Here is a 24000-nt window from a genome sequence, read left to right on the forward strand (position 1 = left end):
TGAACGGTTCACGTATGGACCAATGAATATGCAGACACATTAATGTTCAAATGAAAATCAACACAATTACGGAGAGAGAGAGAGAGAGAGAGAGAGAGAGAGAGAGAGAGAGAGAGAGAGAGAGAGAGAGAGAGAGAGAGAGAGAGAGAGAGAGAGAGAGAGAGAGAGAGAGAGTGCACTCTTGTCAACTGTAGAAGAAAAAAGGATAGGAAATCAAAGGCTTTCTCCTCCCAACCCTCCACTCAATCCGGAAAAAGAAAACAGAAAAAAATACCTTGCAGGATTGATCAGTCTGAAATAAACATTGGAAACTCACAAGTTAGAATGAACATGAATAACTCATGTATCCGATCACCAACGACATTTAGCCCTTCACTTTTTCTTCTCATCAATACAACACGAAGGCTAAACATAACCTCCAGCCTCTCGCCTCACCATACCTGTATCACTTCCAATGTTGATGATACAACGACATGGTGGTATGACGACTGATTAATTGAAGTATTCGATACCAGAGTGATAAGTGATGTTCATTCTATACTACAGAGTGATAAGTGATGTTCATTCTGTACTACAGAGTGACAAGTGATGTTCATTCTGTACCACAGAGTGATAAGTGATGTTCATTCTATACCACAGAGTGACAAGTGATGTTCATTCTACACCAGAGAGTGACAAGTGATGTTCATTCTATACCAGAGAGTGACAAGTGATGTTCATTCTGTACCACAGAGTGACAAGTGATGTTCAGTCTATACCACAGAGTGACAAGTGATGTTTATTCTATACCACAGAGTGACAAGTGATGTTCAGTCTATACCACAGAGTGACAAGTGATGTTCATTCTATACCACAGAGTGACAAGTGATGTTCATTCTATACCACAGAGTGACAAGTGATGTTCATTCTACGCCAGAGAGTGAGGAGTGATGTTCATTATATACCACAGAATGACAAGTGATGTTCATTCTATACCAGAGTGACACGTGATGTTCGTTATATACCAGAGTGACAAGTGATGTTCATTCTATACCACAGAGTGACAAGTGATGTTCATTCTATACCACAGAGTGAGAAGTGATGTTCATTCTATACCACAGAGTGACAAGTGATGTTCAGTCTATACTACAGAGTGACAAGTGATGTTCAGTCTATACCACAGAGTGACAAGTGATGTTCATTCTATACCACAGAGTGACAAGTGATGTTCATTCTATACCACAGAGTGACAAGTGATGTTCATTCTATACCACAGAGTGACAAGTGATGTTCATTCTATACCACAGAGTGACAAGTGATGTTCATTCTATACCACAGAGTGACAAGTGATGTTCAGTCTATACCACAGAGTGACAAGTGATGTTCATTCTATACCACAGAGTGACAAGTGATGTTCATTCTACACCACAGAGTGACAAGTGATGTTCATTCTATACCACAGAGTGACAAGTGATGTTCATTCTATACCACAGAGTGACAAGTGATGTTCATTCTATACCACAGAGTGACAAGTGATGTTCAGTCTATACCACAGAGTGACAAGTGATGTTTATTCTATACCACAGAGTGACAAGTGATGTTCATTCTACACCACAGAGTGACAAGTGATGTTCATTCTATACCACAGAGTGACAAGTGATGTTCATTCTATACCACAGAGTGACAAGTGATGTTCATTCTATACCACAGAGTGACAAGTGATGTTCATTCTATACCACAGAGTGACAAGTGATGTTCATTCTACACCAGAGAGTGAGGAGTGATGTTCATTATATACCACAGAATGACAAGTGATGTTCATTCTATACCAGAGTGACACGTGATGTTCATTCTATACCAGAGTGACAAGTGATGTTCATTCTATACCAGAGAGTGACAAGTGATGTTTATTCTATACTACAGAGTGACAAGTGATGTTCATTCTATACGAGAGAGTGACAAGTGATGTTCATTCTATACGAGAGAGTGACAAGTGATGTTCATTCTATACCATAGAGTGACAAGTGATGTTCATTCTATACCACAGAGTGACAAGTGATGTTCATTCTATACCACAGAGTGACAAGTGATGTTCATTCTATACCACAGAGTGAGAAGTGATGCTCATTCTATACCACAGAGTGAGAAGTGATGCTCATTCTATACCACAGAGTGACAAGTGATGTTCAGTCTATACCACAGAGTGACAAGTGATGTTCATTCTATACTATAGAGTGACCAGTGATGTTCATTCTATACCACAGCGACAAGTGATGTTCATTCTATACTACAGAGTGACCAGTGATGTTCATTCTATACGAGAGAGTGACAAGTGATGTTCATTCTATACCACAGAGTGACAAGTGATGTTCATTCTATACCACAGAGTGACAAGTGATGTTCATTCTATATGACAGAGTGACAAGTGATGTTCATTCTATACCACAAAGTGACAAGTGATGTTCATTCTATACCACAGAGTGAGGAGTGATGTTAATTCTATACCACAGAGTGACAAGTGATGTTCATTCTATACCACAGAGTGACAAGTGATGTTCATTCTACACCACAGAGTGACAAGTGATGTTCATTCTATACCACAGAGTGACAAGTGATGTTCATTATATACCACAAAGTGACAAGTGATGTTCATTCTATACCACAGAGTGACAAGTGATGTTCATTCTATATGACAGAGTGACAAGTGATGTTCATTCTATACCACAGAGTGACAAGTGATGTTCATTATATACCACAGAGTGACAAGTGATGTTCATTCTATACCACAGAGTGACAAGTGATGTTCATTCTATATGACAGAGTGACAAGTGATGTTCATTCTATACCACAAAGTGACAAGTGATGTTCATTCTATACCACAGAGTGAGGAGTGATGTTAATTCTATACCACAGAGTGACAAGTGATGTTCATTCTATACCACAGAGTGACAAGTGATGTTCATTCTACACCACAGAGTGACAAGTGATGTTCATTCTATACCACAGAGTGACAAGTGATGTTCATTATATACCACAGAGTGACAAGTGATGTTCAGTCTATACCACAGAGTGACAAGTGATGTTCATTCTATACAACAGAGTGACAAGTGATGTTCAGTCTATACCACAGTGACAAGCGATGTTCATTCTATACCACAGGGACAAGTGATGTTCATTCTATACCACAGTGACAAGCGATGTTCATTCTATACCACAGGGACAAGTGATGTTCATTCTATACCACAGAGTGACAAGTGATGTTCATTCTATACCACAGAGTGACAAGTGATGTTCATTCTATACCACAGAGTGACAAGTGATGTTTATTCTATACCACAGAGTGACAAGTGATGTTCATTCTATACCAGAGAGTGACAAGTGATGTTCATTCTATACCACAGTGACAAGCGATGTTCATTCTATACCACAGTGACAAGTGATGTTCATTCTATACCACAGAGTGAGGAGTGATGTTCATTCTATACCACAGAGTGACAAGTGATGTTCATTCTATACCACAGAGTGACAAGTGATGTTCATTCTACACCACTGAGTGACAAGTGATGTTCATTCTATACCACAGAGTGACAAGTGATGTTCATTCTATACCACAGAGTGACAAGTGATGTTCATTCTATACCACAGAGTGACAAGTGATGTTCATTCTATACCACAGAGTGACAAGTGATGTTCATTCTATACCACAGAGTGACAAGTGATGTTTATTCTATACCACAGAGTGACAAGTGATGTTCATTCTATACCAGAGAGTGACAAGTGATGTTCATTCTATACCACAGTGACAAGCGATGTTCATTCTATACCACAGTGACAAGTGATGTTCATTCTATACCACAGAGTGAGGAGTGATGTTCATTCTATACCACAGAGTGACAAGTGATGTTCATTCTATACCACAGAGTGACAAGTGATGTTCATTCTACACCACTGAGTGACAAGTGATGTTCATTCTATACCACAGAGTGACAAGTGATGTTCATTCTATACCAGAGAGTGACAAGTGATGTTCATTCTATACCACAGAGTGACAAGTGATGTTCATTCTATACCATAGAGTGACAAGTGATGTTCAAACCTAGTATAGAATACATCAAAGGTGTTTTTCTGTCTGACATTTACTGAGAGCTTATTCCATGCATCAGTAATTTCGTTGGTAAACAAATGAAAAAATTGAAAAAAAAAGGCATTTGGTTCAGTCTAGATTGATTCGTTGACCTCCAAGCTCTAATCCATTTTCTCCCGTCGGTCAAGACTTGTGCAATATCGGCGTCCCTGAACCCTTTTTTTTTTTTTTTAAATGTTTCAGAGCATTCTATTAATACGCTCCTGATGCGCCACTTGATAAGCGAGAATAAGTTTAATTCTCACAGTCTTCCCTCATATGGCTTGATACACAAGGAGTGGAATCAATTTAGTTGCTCTTCTCTGCACTGCTTCTAATTTTGGAATGTCATTACTAATTTAATCAATGGGTCCTGAAACATCACCACACATTCGAGGTGTGGTTTAGGTATAATTGACAATATCACAACCTTGCTTTTGTACGTAATGGTTCTGTTTATCAATTCTAACACCCTATTGGTTGTTAGGGTTGGTTGTTTAATTACAATTCTAACACCTTATTGGTGGTTAGCATTGGTTGTTACATTACAATGTTGGGAGAATTTGAAGTTCTTGGATATAGTGACCATTTGATGTCTTACACTCTGAGACGTGTCCATTATCTTGTGACCCATCAGTTCACAATTAAATTTCTAAGTTTAGGTTTCCTAACAACTGTCATTTATAGACGTTAATGGCTTTTGCCATTTACAACACCAATTAACGATTATACCGACCATCCTCTTTTGACCTTATTTTATCTTCTTTAGTTACTATGACACTGACGAACATTGTGTCATCTGCAAATATGGACACTAGGCCATTTAGCCCTACATCAATATCGTTCACATAAATGATTAAGAAAAAATGTATAGATCCAAGACTGAGTTTCCATTCACTACGTCTCTCAGCTTCCTATCACGTAACTAGGCTTCAATTCAGTTTCTTATCACGTAACTAGACTTCAATCCAGTTTCTTATCACATAATTAGAGTTCAATCCAGTTTCTTATCACGTAACTAGACTTCAATCCAGTTTCTTATCACGTAACTAGACTTCAGTTTCTTATCACGTAACTAAGCTTCAATCCAGTTTCTTATTACGAAACTAGACTTCAATCCAGTTTCTTATCACGAAACTAGGCTTCAATCCAGTTTCTTAACACGCAACTAGACTTCAATCCAGTTTCTTATTACGTTACAAGACTTCAATCCAGTTTCTTATCACGAAACTAGACTTCAATCCAGTTTCTTATCACGTAACAAGACTTCAATCCAGTTTCTTATCACGTAACTACGCTTCAATCCAGTTTCGTTTGTATCGCCAAGGCCCAGACTTTGTGCATCAGTTTAATGTGGGTGAAATAATGTCATTTGCTTCCTGGAAGTCCAGAAATATTATATTCATCGCTTCTCTCTTGTTGTGGGTGTTGAATAATGTATGATAAGAATTCAAGAAGGTTTGGAAGGCATGATGTGGGTCTTCTAAAACCAGATAGGTTTCGATTTTGTCTCTGTTATTCGACCACAGAAGTTTACATATGATTCATGTGAGGTTAATAGTACGGTAATTTGTATCAGGTGTGTGTGTGTGTGTGTGTGTGTGTGTGTGTGTGTGTGTGTGTTATTTATCACAATCTCACCATTCGTGTCGCTGCTTCCTAGCGTAAAATCAGAATTGAAAAACTTGTTCAGGTTTGTAGCTATGCTTTTATTGTCCATAATGGGTTCCTATCCCCCGTTTAGTAATTATTCTATTCCGTTCCTTCTATGTTTATCCTTATTGATATATCTATAAAGTCTTTTAGGATCTGTATTACTATCTCTTGTAATATTCACTTCGTGTTCTTTCTTGGCATTTTTGATGAGTTCTTTCACTTGTCTTCTGATTGCATTATATTGCGTTGCATTTTTTGGGTCATTATCTGTTTTCTTAAGCTTATAAAGTTTATTTTCTGGGTCGTACAGATGTTTTGGTATCTTGGAAGTATCATTCGGGCTTGTTATTTTTATTGTTGTTGCTTCTGTTGTGCATGGGAATGAATGCGACTTGATGGTGCATAAACTGACGCTTGAAACTGGATTATAATTCATCTAAGCATGAACCAATAAGGGTGAAATTCTCTCCTGCGTCGCACAACCCATTAAGATCCATCCTTTTAAAGTTAAGGGTAATAGTACTGGTTGTGGAAGGGAGCTGGTTTTAATATTTACGTCGAACCTAAACATTTGATGGTAAAAAGTGATAGATGTTTACCAACACAGGTTCATTCTATACCACAGAGTGACAAGTGATGCTCATTCTAAACCAGAGAGTGACAAGTGACTAAGAACTCCTGGGATACAAGAACTTTAGTATATTAGCTCCCTTCGTCGTCTTAGTGACAATTTGGTAGAGAAAATTGTCTTTGACAAAGTTGATAAATCTAACAGATCCATTCTCTACACCTGGGACAGTTTAGAAGACCCCCCAACAGCCAGGATTCGAACCCAGAACCTTTTGAGATGTATTCAGGAAAGCTAACGTCTAGGCTACGATGGCCCTTAATAGGGAAATGACCATTCAATTACATCCATTCCAGTTCTATAAAAACACATGTTCATATGCACTATATTCGTGTTCATATGCACTATATTCGTGTTCATATGCACTATATTCGTGTTCATATACCTCCGCGTTTGTACAGTTAGATTCTGTAAAATGTTAACTCTGGTAATGTGAACCTGATGGGATTTAAAGACCGGTATAGACCCCGTTGCTCATGGATGTGAGACGAAAGGTATTCGATTACGTGTAATCGAATAGTCATTTCCCTATCAGGGGCGATCATAGCCTAGCCGTTAGCGTTCCCGAAGACTAGGCAAAAGGTCCTGGGTTCGAATCCTGCAAGGCAGCGGGATTGGATGGTATTGCAGTGGAATTTATTAAAAAAGGGGGTGACTATATTGTTGACTGGTTGGTAAGGTTATTTAATGTATGTATGATTCATGGCGACGTGCCTGAGGATTGGCGGAATGCTTGCATAGTGCCATTGTACAAAGGCAAAGGGGATAAGAGTGAGTGCTCAAATTACAGAGGTATAAGTTTGTTGAGTATTCCTGGTAAATTATATGGGAGGGTATTGATTGAGAGGGTGAAGGCATGTACAGAGCATCAGATTGGGGAAGAGCAGTGTGGCTTCAGAAGTGGTAGAGGATGTGTGGATCAGGTGTTTGCTTTGAAGAATGTATGTGAGAAATACTTAGAAAAGCAAATGGAATTGTATGTAGCATTTATGGATCTGGAGAAGGCATATGATAGAGTTGATTGAGATGCTCTGTGGAAGGTATTAAGAATATATGGTGTGGGAGGCAAGTTGTTAGAAGCAGTGAAAAGTTTTTATCGAGGATGTAAGGCATGTGTACGTGTAGGAAGAGAGGAAAGTGATTGGTTCTCAGTGAATGTTGGTTTGCGGCAGGGGTGCGTGATGTCTCCATGGTTGTTTAATTTGTTTATGGATGGGGTTGTTAGGGAGGTGAATGCAAGAGTTTTGAAAAGAGGGGCAAGTATGCAGTCTGTTGGGGATGAGAGAGCTTGGGAAGTGAGTCAGTTGTTGTTCGCTGATGATACAGCGCTGGTGGCTGATTCGTGTGAGAAACTGCAGAAGCTGGTGACTGAATCTGGTAAAGTGTGTGAAAGAAGAAAGCTGAGAGTAAATATGAATAAGAGCAAAGTTATTAGGTACAGTAGGGTTGAGGAACAAGTCAATTGGAAGGTATGTTTGAATGGAGAAAAACTGGAGGAAGTGAAGTGTTTTAGATATCTGGGAGTGGATTTGACAGCGGATGGAACCATGAAAGCGGAAGTGAATCATAGGGTTGGGATGGGGGCGAAAGTTCTGGGAGCCTTGAAGAATGTGTGGAAGTCGAGAACATTATCTCGGAAAGCAAAAATGGGTATGTTTGAAGGAATAGTGGTTCCAATAATGTTGTATGGTTGCGAGGCGTGGGCTATGGATAGAGTTGTGCGCAGGAGGATGGATGTGCTGGAAATGAGATGTTTGAGGACAATGTGTGGTGTGAGGTGGTTTGATCGAGTAAGTAACGTAAGGGTAAGAGAGATGTGTGGAAATAAAAAGAGCGTGGTTGAGAGAGCAGAAGAGGGTGTTTTGAAATGGTTTGGGCACATGGAGAGAATGAGTGAGGAAAGATTGACCAAGAGCTACCATCTACAACTCCCACAACACCTGCCGTCACATCTACAACTCCCACAACACCTACCGTCACATCTACAATTCCCACAACCCCTGCCGTCACATCTACAACTCCCACAACGCCTGCCGTCACATCTACAACTCCCACAACACCTGCCGTCACATCTACAACTCCCACAACACCTGCCGTCACATCTACTTCTCTCACAACACATGCCGTCACATCTACTTCTCCCACAACACCTGCCGTCACATCTACAACTCCCACAACACCTGCCGTCACATCTACAACTCCCACAACACCTGCCGTCACATCTACTTCTCCCACAACACCTGCCGTCACATCTACTCCCACAACACATGCCGTCACATCTACAACTCCCACAACACCTGCCGTCACATCTACAACTCCCACAACACCTGCCGTCACATCTACAACTCCCACAACACATGCCGTCACATCTACAACTCCCACAACACATGCCGTCACATCTACAGCTCCCACAACACCTGCCGTCACATCTACAACTCCCACAACACCTGCCGTCACATCTACAACTCCCACAACACCTGCCGTCACATCTACAACTCCCACAACACCTGTCGTCACATCTACTTCTCCCACAACACCTGCCGTCACATCTACAACTCCCACAACACCTGCCGTCACATCTACAACTCCCACAACACCTGCCGTCACATCTACTCCCACAACACCTGCCGTCACATCTACAACTCCCACAACACCTGCCGTCACATCTACAACTCCCACAACACCTGCCGTCACATCTACAACTCCCACAACCCCTGCCGTCACATATACAACTCCCACAACCCCTGCCGTCACATCTACAACTCCCACAACACCTGCCGTCACATCTACAACTCCCAGAACACCTGCCGTCACATCTACAACTCCCAGAACACCTGCCGTCACATCTACAACTCCCACAACACATGCCGTCACATCTACAACTCCCACAACACCTACCGTCACATCTACAACTCCCACAACGCCTGTCGTCACATCTACAACTCCCACAACACCTGTCGTCACATCTACAACTCCCACAACACCTGCCGTCACATTTACAACTCCCACAACACCTGCCGTCACATTTACAACTCCCACAACACCTGCCGTCACATCTACAACTCCCACAACACCTGCCGTCACATCTACAACTCCCACAACCCCTGCCGTCACATCTACAACTCCCACAACCCCTGCCGTCACATCTACAACTCCCACAACCCCTGCCGTCACATCTACAACTCCCACAACCCCTGCCGTCACATATACAACTCCCACAACCCCTGCCGTCACATCTACAACTCCCACAACACTTGCCGTCACATCTACAACTCCCACAACCCCTGCCGTCACATCTACAACTCCCACAACACCTGCCGTCACATCTACAACTCCCACAACCCCTGTCGTCATCCCACAGCGAGTAGAAAACCCCCGACAATTCCATCACTCAACTTGGCGTCACCCACAATTTCCTCACAACCCACATAGTGTCCCTCCTCACGCCACGCTACAACACACATGGTATACCTCCTCACGCCACGCTACAACACTGTGTCTATCACCCCACATTTCACACCTTGTATATCCTCGCCTCACCTCGCCTACAACACCCCCCACCATCATCACCTGGCCTCACCTCACAACACTTGATCTCACCCCATCACTTCTACAACACTAGCAATACCCCACCACACCCACAACAACAACAACACCCTCTATATCCACAACACACACCCCATAACAGCCACATTAACAACACTCCCATAGCCACAACACACACACACACACACACACACACACACACACACACACACACCATAACAACAACACTCTCACATAGACACAACACCCACAACAACAACACCCCCATTGCCACAACACACACTCCACAACAACCCCCATGGCCACAACAACACAACCCCCCTTTAGCCAAAACACACACCCCACAACAACAACAACACCCCCATAGACACAACACATAGCCCTCAACAACAACAACACCCCTACAGCCACAACACACACCCCACAAAAACAACAACACCTCCCAACAACAACAACAACAACAACAACACCCCCATAGCCACAACACCTCCCCCACAACAACAATAACACCCCATAACCACAACACCTTCCCCCACAACAACAACACCTCCCATAGCCACAACACCTCCTCCACAACAACAAAAACACCCCCATAGCCACAACACCTCCCCCACAACAACAACACCTCCCATAGCCACAACACCTCTTCCACAACAACAAAAACACCCCATAGCCACAACACCTCCCCCCCAACAACAACACGCCCATAGCCACAACACCTTCCCCACAACAACAACACCCCTATAGCCACAGCACCTCCCCCACAACAACAACAACACCCCTATAGCCACAGCACCTCCCCCCACAACAACAACAACACCCCCATAGCCACAACACCTCCCCTACAACAACAACAACAACACCCCTATAGCCACAACACCTCCCCAACAACAACACCCCCATAGCCACAACACCTCCCCACACAACAACAACAACACCCCCATAAACACAACACCTCCCCCACAACAACAACAACACCCCCATAGCCACAACACCTTCCCCACAACAACAACAACAACAACACCCCATAACCACAACACCTCCCCACAACAACAACAACACCCCCATAGCCACAACACCTCCCCCACAACAACAACAACAACACCCCTATAGCCACAACACCTTCCCCACAACAACAACAACAACACGCCCATAGCCACAACACCTCCCCCACAACAACAACACGCCCATAGCCACAACACCTTCCCCACAACAACAACAACAACACCCCCATAGCCACAACACCTCCCCCCACGACAACAACACGCCCATAGCCACAACACCCCCCCACAACAACAACAACAACACCCCTATAGCCACAACACCTTCCCCACAACAACAACAACAACACCCCCATAGCCACAACACCTTCCCCACAACAACAACAACAACACCCCTATAGCCACAACACCTTCCCCACAACAACAACAACAACAACAACACCTAATAGCCACAACACCTCCCCCACAACAACAACAACAACACCCCCATAGCCACAACACCTTCCCCACAACAACAACAACAACACCCCCATAGCCACAACACCTCCCCCACAACAACAACACGCCCATAGCCACAACACCTTCCCCACAACAACAACAACAACACTCCCCCATAGCCACAACAACTTCCCCCACAACAACAACAACACTCCCCCATAGCCACAACACCTCCACACAACAACAACACCCCCATAGCCACAACACCTCCCCCACAACAACAACAACACCCACATAGCCACAACACCTCCCCCACAACAACAACTACACCCCCATAGCCACAACACCTTCCCCACAACAACAACAACTAACACTCCCCCAATAGGCCACAACACCTTCCCCCACAACAACAACAACACCCTCATAGCCACAACACCTCCCCCACACCAACAACAACAACAACACCCCCATAGCCACAAAACCTCCCCCCAACACAACTACAACAACAACAACAACAACACCCCCATAGCCACAAAACCTCCCCCACAACAACAACAACAACAACAACAACAACGCCCCCATAGCCACAACACCTCCCCACAACGACAACAACACCCCATATAGCCACAACACCTCCCCACAACAACAACAACATCCACAACAACAACACCCCATAGCCACAACACCTTCCCCACAACAACAACAACAACACCCCATAGCCACAACACCTCCCCCCACAACAACAACAACACCCCATAGCCACAACACCTCCCCACAACAACAACAACAACACCCCATAGCCACAACACCTCCCCCACAACAACAACAACACCCCATAGCCACAACACCTTCCCCACAACAACAACAACAACAACAACAACACCCCATAGTCACAACACCTCCCCCACAACAACAACAACACCCCCATATAGCCACAACACCTCCCCACAACAACAACAACAACAACAACAACAACACCCCATAGCCACAACACCTTCCCCACAACAACAACAACAACACCCCCATAGCCACAACACCTCCCCCACAACAACAACAACAACAACACCCCCATAGCCACAACACCTCCCCCACAACAACAACAACACCCCCATAGCCACAACACCTCCCCACACAAAACAACACACCCCATGCCACAACACCTCCACAACCAACAACAACAACAACAACAACAACACCCCCATAGCCACAACACCTCCCCCACAACAACAAACCCCCCATTAGCCACAACCCACCCCCACAACAACAACAACAACACCCCATAGCCACAACACCTCCCCCATACAAACAACAACAACAACAACAACAGCCACAACACCTCCCACAACAAACAACAACACCCCCATAGCCACAACACCTCCCCACAACAACAACACCCTATAGCCACAACACCTCCCCACAACAACACAACACCCCCATAGCCAAACACCTCCCCACAACAACAACAACAAACCAACAACAACAACCCATAGCCACAACACTCCCCAAACAACAACAACAACACCCCCATAGCCACAACACCCCCCCACAACAACAACAAACACCCCCTATAGCCACTACACCTCCCCCACAACAACAACAACACACCCCCATAGCCACAAGCACCTCCCCCACAACAACAACAAACCAACAACAACAACCAACAACAACCTCCCCACAACAACAACACCCCCATAGCCACAACACTCCCCCCACAACAACAACAACACCCCCATAGCCACAACACCTCCCCCACAACAACAACAACACCCCCATAGCCACAACACCTCCCCACAACAACAACAACACCCCCATAGCCACAACACCTCCCCACACAACAACACAACCCCATAGCCACAACACCTCCCCCACAACAACAACAACAACACTCCCCATAGCCACAACACCTCCCCACAACAACAACAACACTCCCCCATAGCCACAACACCCCCCCCACAACAACAACAACACCCCCATAGCCACAACACCTCCCCCACAACAACAACAACAACACCCCATAGCCACAACACCCCCACAACAACAACAACACCCCCATAGCCACAACACCTCCCCCACAACAACAACAACACTCCCCCATAGCCACAACACCTTCCCCCCAACAACAACAACAACACCCCCATAGCCACAACACCTCCCCCACAACAACAACAACAACAACAATACCCACATAGCCACAACACCTCCCGCACAACAACACCCTCACATACCTACAACACCCACAACAACAACAACAACACCCCCATAGCCACAACACCTCCCCCACAACAACACCCTCACATACCTATAACACCCACAACAACAATAACAATAACAACAACAACAACACCCACATAGCCACAACACCTCCCCCACAACAACACCCTCACATACCTACAACACCCACAACAACAACACCCCCCATATCCACAACACCTCCCCCACACCCCCCCCACACCCACAACACCTCCCCCCACAACAGGCAGTTCCTGGTTGTTATGTTCCTCTCCCACTCAGGTATATTACCAAACCTGGAAACATTTATTTGTCTTGTTCGTGATTGCAGCTATGTATTGGGCCTCTCACAGCTGCTCCGCCTCCAGCTGTCTTGTGCAGCCAGACTCCTCCAGCTGCTCCTCCTGTCTGGTTCAGGAATCACTTCACATCTACTCCAGCTGTCTTGTTGAGCCCTTCACATCTACTCCAGCTGTCGTGCGCCCTTCACATCTACTCTAGCTGTCTTCTTGGGCCCTTCACATCTACTCGAGCTGTCTTGGGCCCTTCATATCTACTCCTGCTGACTTGAGCCCCTCACATCTACTCCAGCTGTCTTGTTGAGCCCTTCACATCTACTCCAGCTGTCTTGCTGGGCCCTTCACATCTACTCCAGCTGTCTTGCTGGGCCCTTCACATCTACTCCAGCTGTCTTGTTGGGCCCTTCACATCTACTCCAGCTGTCTTGTTGAGCCCTTCACATCTACTCCAGCTGTCTTGCTGGGCCCTTCACATCTACTCCAGCTGTCTTGCTGGGCCCTTCACATCTACTCCAGCTGTCTTGTTGGGCCCTTCACATCTACTCCAGCTGTCTTGTTGAGCCCTTTACATCTACTCCAGCTGTCTTAGGCCATTCACATCTACTCCAGCTGTCTTGTTGAGCCCTTCACATCTACTCCAGCGGTCTTGGGCCCTTCACATCTACTCCAGCTGTCTTGCTGGGCCCTTCACATCTACTCCAGCTGTCTTGCTGGGCCCTTCACATCTACTCCAGCTGTCTTGCTGGGCCCTTCACATCTACTCCAGCTGTCTTGTTGGGCCCTTCACATCTACTCCAGCTGTCTTGTTGAGCCCTTCACATCTACTCCAGCTGTCTTGCTGGGCCCTTCACATCTACTCCAGCTGTCTTGCTGGGCCCTTCACATCTACTCCAGCTGTCTTGTTGGGCCCTTCACATCTACTCCAGCTGTCTTGTTGAGCCCTTTACATCTACTCCAGCTGGCCTTAGGCCCTTCACATCTACTCCAGCTGTCTTGTTGGGCCCTTCACATCTACTCCAGCTGTCTTAGGCCATTCACATCTACTCCAGCTGTCTTGTTGGGCCCTTCACATCTACTCCAGCTGTCTTGTTGAGCCCTTCACATCTACTCCAGCTGTCTTGTTGGGCCCTTCACATCTACTCCAGCTGTCTTGTTGGGCCCTTCACATCTACTCCAGCTGTCTTGTTGAGCCCTTCACATCTACTCCAGCTGTCTTGTTGGGTCCTTCACATCTACTCCAGCTGTCTTGTTGGCCCTTCACATCTACTCCAGCTGTCTTGGGCCCTTCACATCTACTCCAGCTGTCTTGTTGAGCCCTTCACATCTACTCCAGCTGTCTTGTTGGTCCTTCACATCTACTCCAGCTGTCTTGTTGGGCCCTTCACATCTACTCCAGCTGTCTTGTTGAGCCCTTCACATCTACTCCAGCTGTCTTGTTGGTCCTTCACATCTACTCCAGCTGTCTTGTTGAGCCCTTCACATCTACTCCAGCTGTCTTGTTGGGCCCTTCACATCTACTCCAGCTGTCTTGTTGGGCCCTTCACATCTACTCCAGCTGTCTTGTTGGGTCCTTCACATCTACTCCAGCTGTCTTGTTGGGCCCTTCACATCTACTCCAGCTGACTTGTTGAGCCCTTCACATCTACTCCAGCTGTCTTGTTGGGCCCTTCACATCTACTCCAGCTGTCTTGTTGGGCCCTTCACATCTACTCCAGCTGTCTTGTTGGGTCCTTCACATCTACTCCAGCTGTCTTGTTGGGCCCTTCACATCTACTCCAGCTGTCTTGGGCCCTTCACATCTACTCCAGCTGTCTTGTTGAGTCCTTCACATCTACTCCAGCCGTCTTGTTGGGCCCTTCACATCTACTCCAGCTGTCTTGTTGAGCCCTTCACATCTACTCCAGCTGTCTTGTTGAGCCCTTCACATCTACTCCAGCTGTCTTGTAGGGTCCTTCACATCTACTCCAGCTGTCTTCGTTGGGCCCTTCACATCTACTCCAGCTGTCTTGTTGGGCCCTTCACATCTACTCCAGCTGTCTTGTTGGGTCCTTCACATCTACTCCAGCTGTCTTGTTGAGTCCTTCACATCTACTCCAGCCGTCTTGTTGGGCCATTCACATCTACTCCAGCTGACTTGTTGAGCCCTTCACATCTACTCCAGCTGTCTTGTTGGGCCCTTCACATCTACTCCAGCTGTCTTGTTGGGCCCTTCACATCTACTCCAGCTGTCTTGTTGGGCCCTTCACATCTACTCCAGCTGTCTTGTTGAGCCCTTCACATCTACTTCAGTTGTCTTAGGCCATTCACATCTACTCCAGCTGTCTTGTTGGGCCCTTCACATCTACTCCAGCTGTCTTGTTGAGCCCTTTACATCTACTCCAGCTGTCTTGTTGGGCCCTTCACATCTACTCTAGCTATCTTGGGTCCTTCACATCTACTCCAGCTGTCTTGTTGGGCCCTTCACATCTACTCCAGCTGTCTTGTTGGGCCCTTCACATATACTCCAGCTATCTTGGGTCCTTCACATCTACTCCAGCTGTCTTGTTGGCCCTTCACATCTACTCCAGCTATCTTGGGCCCTTCACATCTACTCCAGCTGTCTTGTTGGGCCCTTCACATCTACTCCAGCTGTCTTGTTTGGCCCTTCACATCTACTCCAGCTGTCTTGTTGGGCCCTTCACATCTACTCCAGCTGTCTTGGGTCCTTCACATCTACTCCAGCTGTCTTGTTGGGCCCTTCACATCTACTCCAGCTGTCTTGTTGGGCCCTTCACATCTACTCCAGCTGCCTTGTTGGGCCCTTCACATCTACTCCAGCTGTCTTGTTGAGCCCTTCACATCTACTCCAGCTGTCTTGTTGGGCCCTTCACATCTACTCCAGCTATCTTAGGCCATTCACATCTACTCCAGCTGTCTTGGGCCATTCACATCTACTCCAGCTGTCTTAGGCCATTCACATCTGCTCCAGCTGTCTTGTTGAGCCCTTCACATCTACTCCAGCTGTCTTAGGCCATTCACATCTACTCCAGCTGTCTTGGGTCCTTCACATCTCCTCCAGCTGTCTTGTTGAGCCCTTCACATCTACTCCAGCTGTCTTGTTGAGCCCTTCACATCTACTCCAGCTGTCTTGTTGTGCCCTTCACATCTACTCCAGCTGTCTTGTTGAGCCCTTCACATCTACTCCAGCTGTCTTGTTGAGCCCTTCACATCTACTCCAGCTGTCTTGTTGAGCCCTTCACATCTACTCCAGCTGTCTTGTTGAGCCCTTCACATCTACTCCAGCTGTCTTGTTGAGCCCTTCACATCTACTCCAGCTGTCTTGTTGAGCCCTTCACATCTACTCCAGCTGTCTTGTTGAGCCCTTCACATCTACTCCAGCTGTCTTGTTGAGCCCTTCACATCTACTCCAGCTGTCTTGTTGAGCCCTTCACATCTACTCCAGCTGTCTTGTTGAGCCCTTCACATCTACTCCAGCTGTCTTGTTGAGCCCTTCACATCTACTCCAGCTGTCTTGTTGAGCCCTTCACATCTACTCCAGCTGTCTTGTTGGGCCCTTCACATCTACTCCAGCTGTCTTGTTGAGCCCTTCACATCTACTCCAGCTGTCTTGTTGAGGCCCTTCACATCTACTCCAGCTGTCTTGTTGGGCTCTTCACATCTACTCCAGCTGTCTTGTTGAGCTCTTCACATCTACTCCAGCTGTCTTGTTGGGCCCTTCACATCTACTCCAGCTGTCTTGTTGGGCCCTTCACATCTACTCCAGCTGTCTTGTTGGGCCCTTCACATCTACTCCAGCTGTCTTGTTGGGCACTTCATATCTACTCCAGCTGTCTTGTTGGGCCCTTCACATCTACTCCAGCTGTCTTGTTGGGCCCTTCACATCTACTCCAGCTGTCTTGTTGGGCCCTTCACATCTACTCCAGCTGTCTTGTTGAGCCCTTCACATCTACTCCAGCTGTCTTGTTGGGCCCTTCACATCTACTCCAGCTGTCTTGTTGGGCCCTTCACATCTACTCCAGCTGTCTTGTTGGGCCCTTCACATCTACTCCAGCTGTCTTGTTGTGGCCATTAATGATCCTTACTAATGTACCTTACAGAAGCCATTTATACAGTCAACATCCCTAGTGATCCTTAACCATGTACCTTACAGAAGCCATTTATACAGTCAACATCCCTAGTGATCCTTAACCATGTACCTTACAGAAGCCATTTATACAGTCAACATTCCTAGTGATCCTTAACCATGTACCTTACAGAAGCCATTTATACAGTCAACATCCCTAGTGATCCTTAACCATGTACCTTACAGAAGCCATTTATACAGTCAACATCCCTAGTGATCCTAACTAATGTATCTTACAGAAGCCATTTATACAGTCAACATCCCTAGTGATCCTTACTAATGTACTTTACAGAAGCCATTTATACAGTCAACATTTCTAGTGAGCCTTACCCATGTACCTTACAGAAGCCATTTATACAGTCAACATCCCTAGTGATCCTAACTAATGTATCTTACAGAAGCCATTTATACAGTCAACATCCCTAGTTATCCTTACTAATGTACTTTACAGAAGCCATTTATACAGTCAACATTTCTAGTGAGCCTTACCCATGTACCTTACAGAAGCCATTTATACAGTCAACATCCCTAGTGATCCTTAACCATGTACCTTACAGAAGCCATTTATACAGTCAACATCCCTAGTGATCCTTAACCATGTACCTTACAGAAGCCATTTATACAGTCAACATCCCTAGTGATCCTTAACCATGTACCTTACAGAAGCCATTTATACAGTCAACACCTGTAGCAGTTACGTGACCAGACGCACAACCTCACTTCTCGTAACGTCTCCCACCACAACCTCGGCACTGTGTTGTATACCGGCTCTCGCAGTGCTTTTCACTGCATATTCTCTTCACAGTGACGCCCCCTTGGCAATATGGGTAACGTGTCCCACCTCAACAGCCCCCAGTGACGTAAACCATCACAAGTGTTGTTGTGGGTCAGGTCACACAACTTCACCTTCACTACCTCGGGGCAACGCCTCACGCTCATGACCTTCGCCATTGCTATGGTTCTGGTAAGCAACGTTCCTCACGTTCTTCAATATCAACGTTCTTCACGTCCTTCAGTATCAACGTTCCTCACGTTCTTCAGTATCAACGTTCCTCACGTCCTTCAGTATCAACGTTCCTCACGTTCTTCAGTATCAACGTTCCTCACGTCCTTCAGTATCAACGTTCCTCACGTTCTTCAGTATCAACGTTCCTCACGTCCTTCAGTATCAACGTTCCTCACGTTCTTCAGTATCAACGTTCCTCACGTCCTTCAGTATCAACGTTCTTCACGTTCTTCAGTATCAACGTTCCTCACGTCCTTCAGTATCAACGTTCCTCACGTTCTTCAGTATCAACGTTCCTCACGTTCTTAAGTATCAACGTTCCTCACGTTCTTAAGTATCAACGTTCCTCACGTCCTTCAGTATCAACGTTCCTCACGTTCTTCAGTATCAACGTTCCTCACCTTCTTCAGTATCAACGTTCCTCACGTCCTTCAGTATCAACGTTCCTCACCTTCTTCAGTATCAACGTTCCTCACGTTCTTAAGTATCAACGTTCCTCACGTCCTTCAGTATCAACGTTCCTCACGTCCTTCAGTATCAACGTTCCTCACGCCCTTCAGTATCAACGTTCCTCACGTTCTTCAGTATCAACGTTCCTCACCTTCTTCAGTATCAACGTTCCTCACGTCCTTCAGTATCAACGTTCCTCACCTTCTTCAGTATCAACGTTCCTCACGTTCTTAAGTATCAACGTTCCTCACGTTCTTAAGTATCAACGTTCCTCACGTCCTTCAGTATCAACGTTCCTCACCTTCTTCAGTATCAACGTTCCTCACGTTCTTAAGTATCAACGTTCCTCACGTTCTTCAGTATCAACGTTCCTCACCTTCTTCAGTATCAACGTTCCTCACGTCCTTCAGTATCAACGTTCCTCACGTCCTTCAGTATCAACGTTCCTCACGTTCTTCAGTATCAACGTTCCTCACCTTCTTCAGTATCAACGTTCCTCACGTCCTTCAGTATCAACGTTCCTCACCTTCTTCAGTATCAACGTTCCTCACGTTCTTAAGTATCAACGTTCCTCACGTCCTTCAGTATCAACGTTCCTCACGTTCTTCAGTATCAACGTTCCTCACGTCCTTCAGTATCAACGTTCCTCACCTTCTTCAGTATCAACGTTCCTCACGTTCTTCAGTATCAACGTTCCTCACCTTCTTCAGTATCAACGTTCCTCACGTCCTTCAGTATCAACGTTCCTCACGTTCTTCAGTATCAACGTTCCTCACGTCCTTCAGTATCAACGTTCCTCACGTTCTTCAGTATCAACGTTCCTCACGTCCTTCAGTATCAACGTTCCTCACGCCCTTCAGTATCAACGTTCCTCACGTCCTCAGTCACAACGTTCCTCACGTCTTCAGTCAACGTTCCTCACGCCTTCAGTTCAACGTTCCTCACGCTTTCAGTTCAACGTTCCTCACGTCCTTCAGTATCAACGTTCCTCACGTCCTTCAGTATCAACGTTCCTCACGTTCTTCAGTATCAACGTTCCTCACGCTTCAGTATCAACGTTCCTCACGTTCTTCAGTATCAACGTTCCTCACGCCCTTCAGTATCAACGTTCCTCACGCCCTTCAGTATCAACGTTCCTCACGTTCTTCAGTATCAACGTTCCTCACGCCCTTGAGTCCCAGCCACCTCCAAGGCAACGCAAGGCACACAATCTTGCCCTTGTGCCAAGTCGCTACTGATACCATATCAGTTGGTACCCGCCAGCACCAGCTCAAACACCTGTGACGTATTGTACTGATCCTGTGTGTGTGTGTGTGTGTGTGTGTGTGTCTGTGTCACAAGGGGGAGGGGTAGGGTAAGGTCAGGTCGGGTCAAGGACCTTATATTCCCCCATCCCTGTCGACAATCCCTCGGACGTCAGTCATCCCTAAACCAAATCCCTCTCTTCTCGCTAGCTCTCGTCACGTCCTCCAACTCCCGCCACATGGGGGGGTGTGGGGGGCCCACTAGATCAATCAGATACAAGTTCACCATCACAAAAAAACCCCCCACACAACCCACCAGGCCAGGTGAAGAGGTTCTTCAATACAACATCTAACCTATTCATAACCTATTCATCTCTCACACTTCTGTCTCTGTGTGGCTCACTCGAGCTTCGTGTTCAACCCCACAGGTTTCGTGTTCAACCCCCTAGGTTTCGTGTTCAAACCCCTAGGTTTCAACCCCCAGGTTTCGTGTTCAACCCCCCAGGTTTCATGTTCAACCCCCCAGGTTTCGTGTTCAACCCCCAGGTTCCGTGTTCAACCCCCAGGTTTCGTGTTCAACCCACCAGGTTTCATGTTCAACCCCCCAGGTTTCGTGTTCAAACCCCCAGGTTTCGTGTTCAAACCCCCAGGTTTCGTGTTCAAACCCCCAGGTTTCGTGTTCAACCCCCAGGTTTCGTGTTCAACCCCCCAGGTTTCGTGTTCAACCCCCCAGGTTTCGTGTTCAACCCCCCAGGTTTCGTGTTCAAACCCCCAGGTTTCGTGTTCAACCCCCCAGGTTTCGTGTTCAACCCCCCAGGTTTCGTGTTCAACCCTCAGGTTTCGTGTTCAACCCCCTAGGTTTCGTGTTAAACCCGCAAGGTTTCGTGTTCAACCCCCCAGGTTTCGTGTTCAACCCCCCAGGTTTCGTGTTCAACCCCCAGGTTTCGTGTTAAACCCCCCAGGTTTCGTGTTCAACTCCCCAGGTTTCAACCACCAGGTTTCGTGTTCAACACCCAGGTTTCAACCCCCACGTTTCATTTTCAACCCCTCAGGTTTCAACCCCCAGGTTTCGTGTTCAACCCCCAGGTTTCGTGTTCAACCCCTAGGTTTCAACCCCCACGTTTCATGTTCAACCCCCAGGTTTCAACCCCCCAGGTTTCGTGTTCAACCCTCAGGTTTCGTGTTCAACCCCGGGTTTCAACCCCCGGGTTTCAACCCCAGGTTTCAACCCCCACGTTTCGTGTTCAACCCCCAAGGTTTCGTGTTAAACCCCCAGGTTTCGTGTTAAACCCCCAGGTTTCGTGTTCAACCCCCCAGGTTTCGTGTTAAACCCCCAGGTTTCGTGTTAAACCCCCAGGTTTCGTGTTCAACCCCCAAGGTTTCGTGTTAAACCCCCAGGTTTCGTGTTAAACCCCCAGGTTTCGTGTTAAACCCCCAGGTTTCGTGTTCAACCCCCAGGTTTCGTGTTCAACCCCCCAGGTTTCGTGTTCAACCCCCAGGTTTCGTGTTCAACCCCCAGGTTTCGTGTTCAACCCCCAGGTTTCGTGTTCAACCCCCAGGTTTCGTGTTAAACCCCCAGGTTTCGTGTTCAACCCCCCAGGTTTCGTGTTCAACCCCCAAGGTTTCGTGTTCAACCCTCCCCCAGGTTTCAACCCCCTAAGCATTTATGCACCAGCCTGGGGTGTGTGTGTGGTTGGTGGGGTTGGGAGGTTAGGTCGTGTCTTCTCGACACACGATATTCGGGTGGCGTAAATTTCCCCGGGGCAGGTAATGAAACTTCAATAATTGTGGTGAAGTGGTGTGGCGCGGACGGCGCTCAGAGAGAGAGAGAGAGAGAGAGAGAGAGAGAGAGAGAGAGAGAGAGAGAGAGAGAGAGAGAGAGAGAGAGAGAGAGAGAGAGAGAGAGAGAGAGAGAGAGTTATATTTTTTGGGCTGTTCTCCTCTGTGTGTGTGTGTGTGTGTGTGTGTGTGTGTGTGTGTGTGTGTGCGGCCTTTGTGGTGCTCGTATAATTGAATCTGTCTTCGCTTCTGCCGACATGGCAGGCCAAACGCTGAGGCCTCCAGCCATCTGTGGGTTTTGTTGAAGGCGTTGACAACACTGTCGGGAACCCAGAAGAGGATCATAAATGGAAATGTAATAATCCATTGTACTCAATAATAATAAAAAACCACAAGATGAGTCCTTCATCTACTGGTCTGGACATCGGCTTCTGCCACACCATTATGTAAATCGTATCTAATACCGTTTGTTGATGTTGTGACGTTTTTATTTTCATCTTTCCAGTGTCACTGGCTCTTTTTCTCAAGTGGGTTACGGGAGATCTGAAAGAAGTCTTGGAGGCGTCAGGCGCAAAAAAGAAGTGGTCCTTTTTTCCTGTGTTATCAATTGCGTCATCGAACATAAACACTTGGTCTTTTTCTAAAGGTTTTTGTAAAGTAGAAAGTTTGTCTTTTTCTAACTTTTTACAAAAGTAGAAAGTTTGTCTTTAATCTTTTTTGTAAAGTAGAAAGTTTGTCTTTCTAAAAAAATTTTTTGTAAAGTAGAAAGTTTATCTTTTTCTAATTTTTGTGTAAATTAGAAAGTTTGTCTTTCAAAAAGTTTTTGTGTAAAGTAGAAAGTTTGTCTTTTTCTAATTTTTGTGTAAATTAGAAAGGTTGTCTTTCTAAAAGTTTTGGTAAAGTAAAAAATTTGTCTTTTTCTGATTTTTTATCAAAGTAGAAAGTTTTTCTTTCTAAAACTTTTTGTAAAGTAGGGAGTTTGTCTTTTTCTGATTTCTTTTTTGTAAATTAGAAAGTTTGTCTTCCTAAAACTATTTTTGGTAAAGTAGAAAGTTTGTCATTTTCCAAAGTTTTTTCGTCGAGTTCTTTACTTTCTGTAGTAGTGACAAGTGCAACAAACTGGGACGTATTATATAAGAAGAGATTCAACTTTCAGGTCCCTTGATCAACACGGCTCCTGAAAGGAAACACACTTTGGCTGCCTGAAACTTTGGGGATTCGAACCTTAGGTAGGGCGCCTGGCTACGTCGACCACACGGAGGTTAAAAGCCACACACACACACACACACACACACACACACAGAGTAGACTTCTAGTGTTTTTACGTGAGATTAAAGTCCATGTTATCCTCACTGAGATGAGATTAGGACACACGTAAAAACACCAGAAGTCTAGTATGTGAGTGTGTGTTTTAACCTCCGTTGTGGCCGAGGTAGCTAGACCCCCAGGGTTCGAATCCCTCTGTTAGTGTATGTACATTTGTCTGTCCATTGACGTCA

Source organism: Panulirus ornatus, chromosome 61 (assembly GCF_036320965.1).
Source record: "Panulirus ornatus isolate Po-2019 chromosome 61, ASM3632096v1, whole genome shotgun sequence".
Taxonomy (NCBI): Eukaryota; Metazoa; Arthropoda; class Malacostraca; order Decapoda; family Palinuridae; genus Panulirus; species Panulirus ornatus.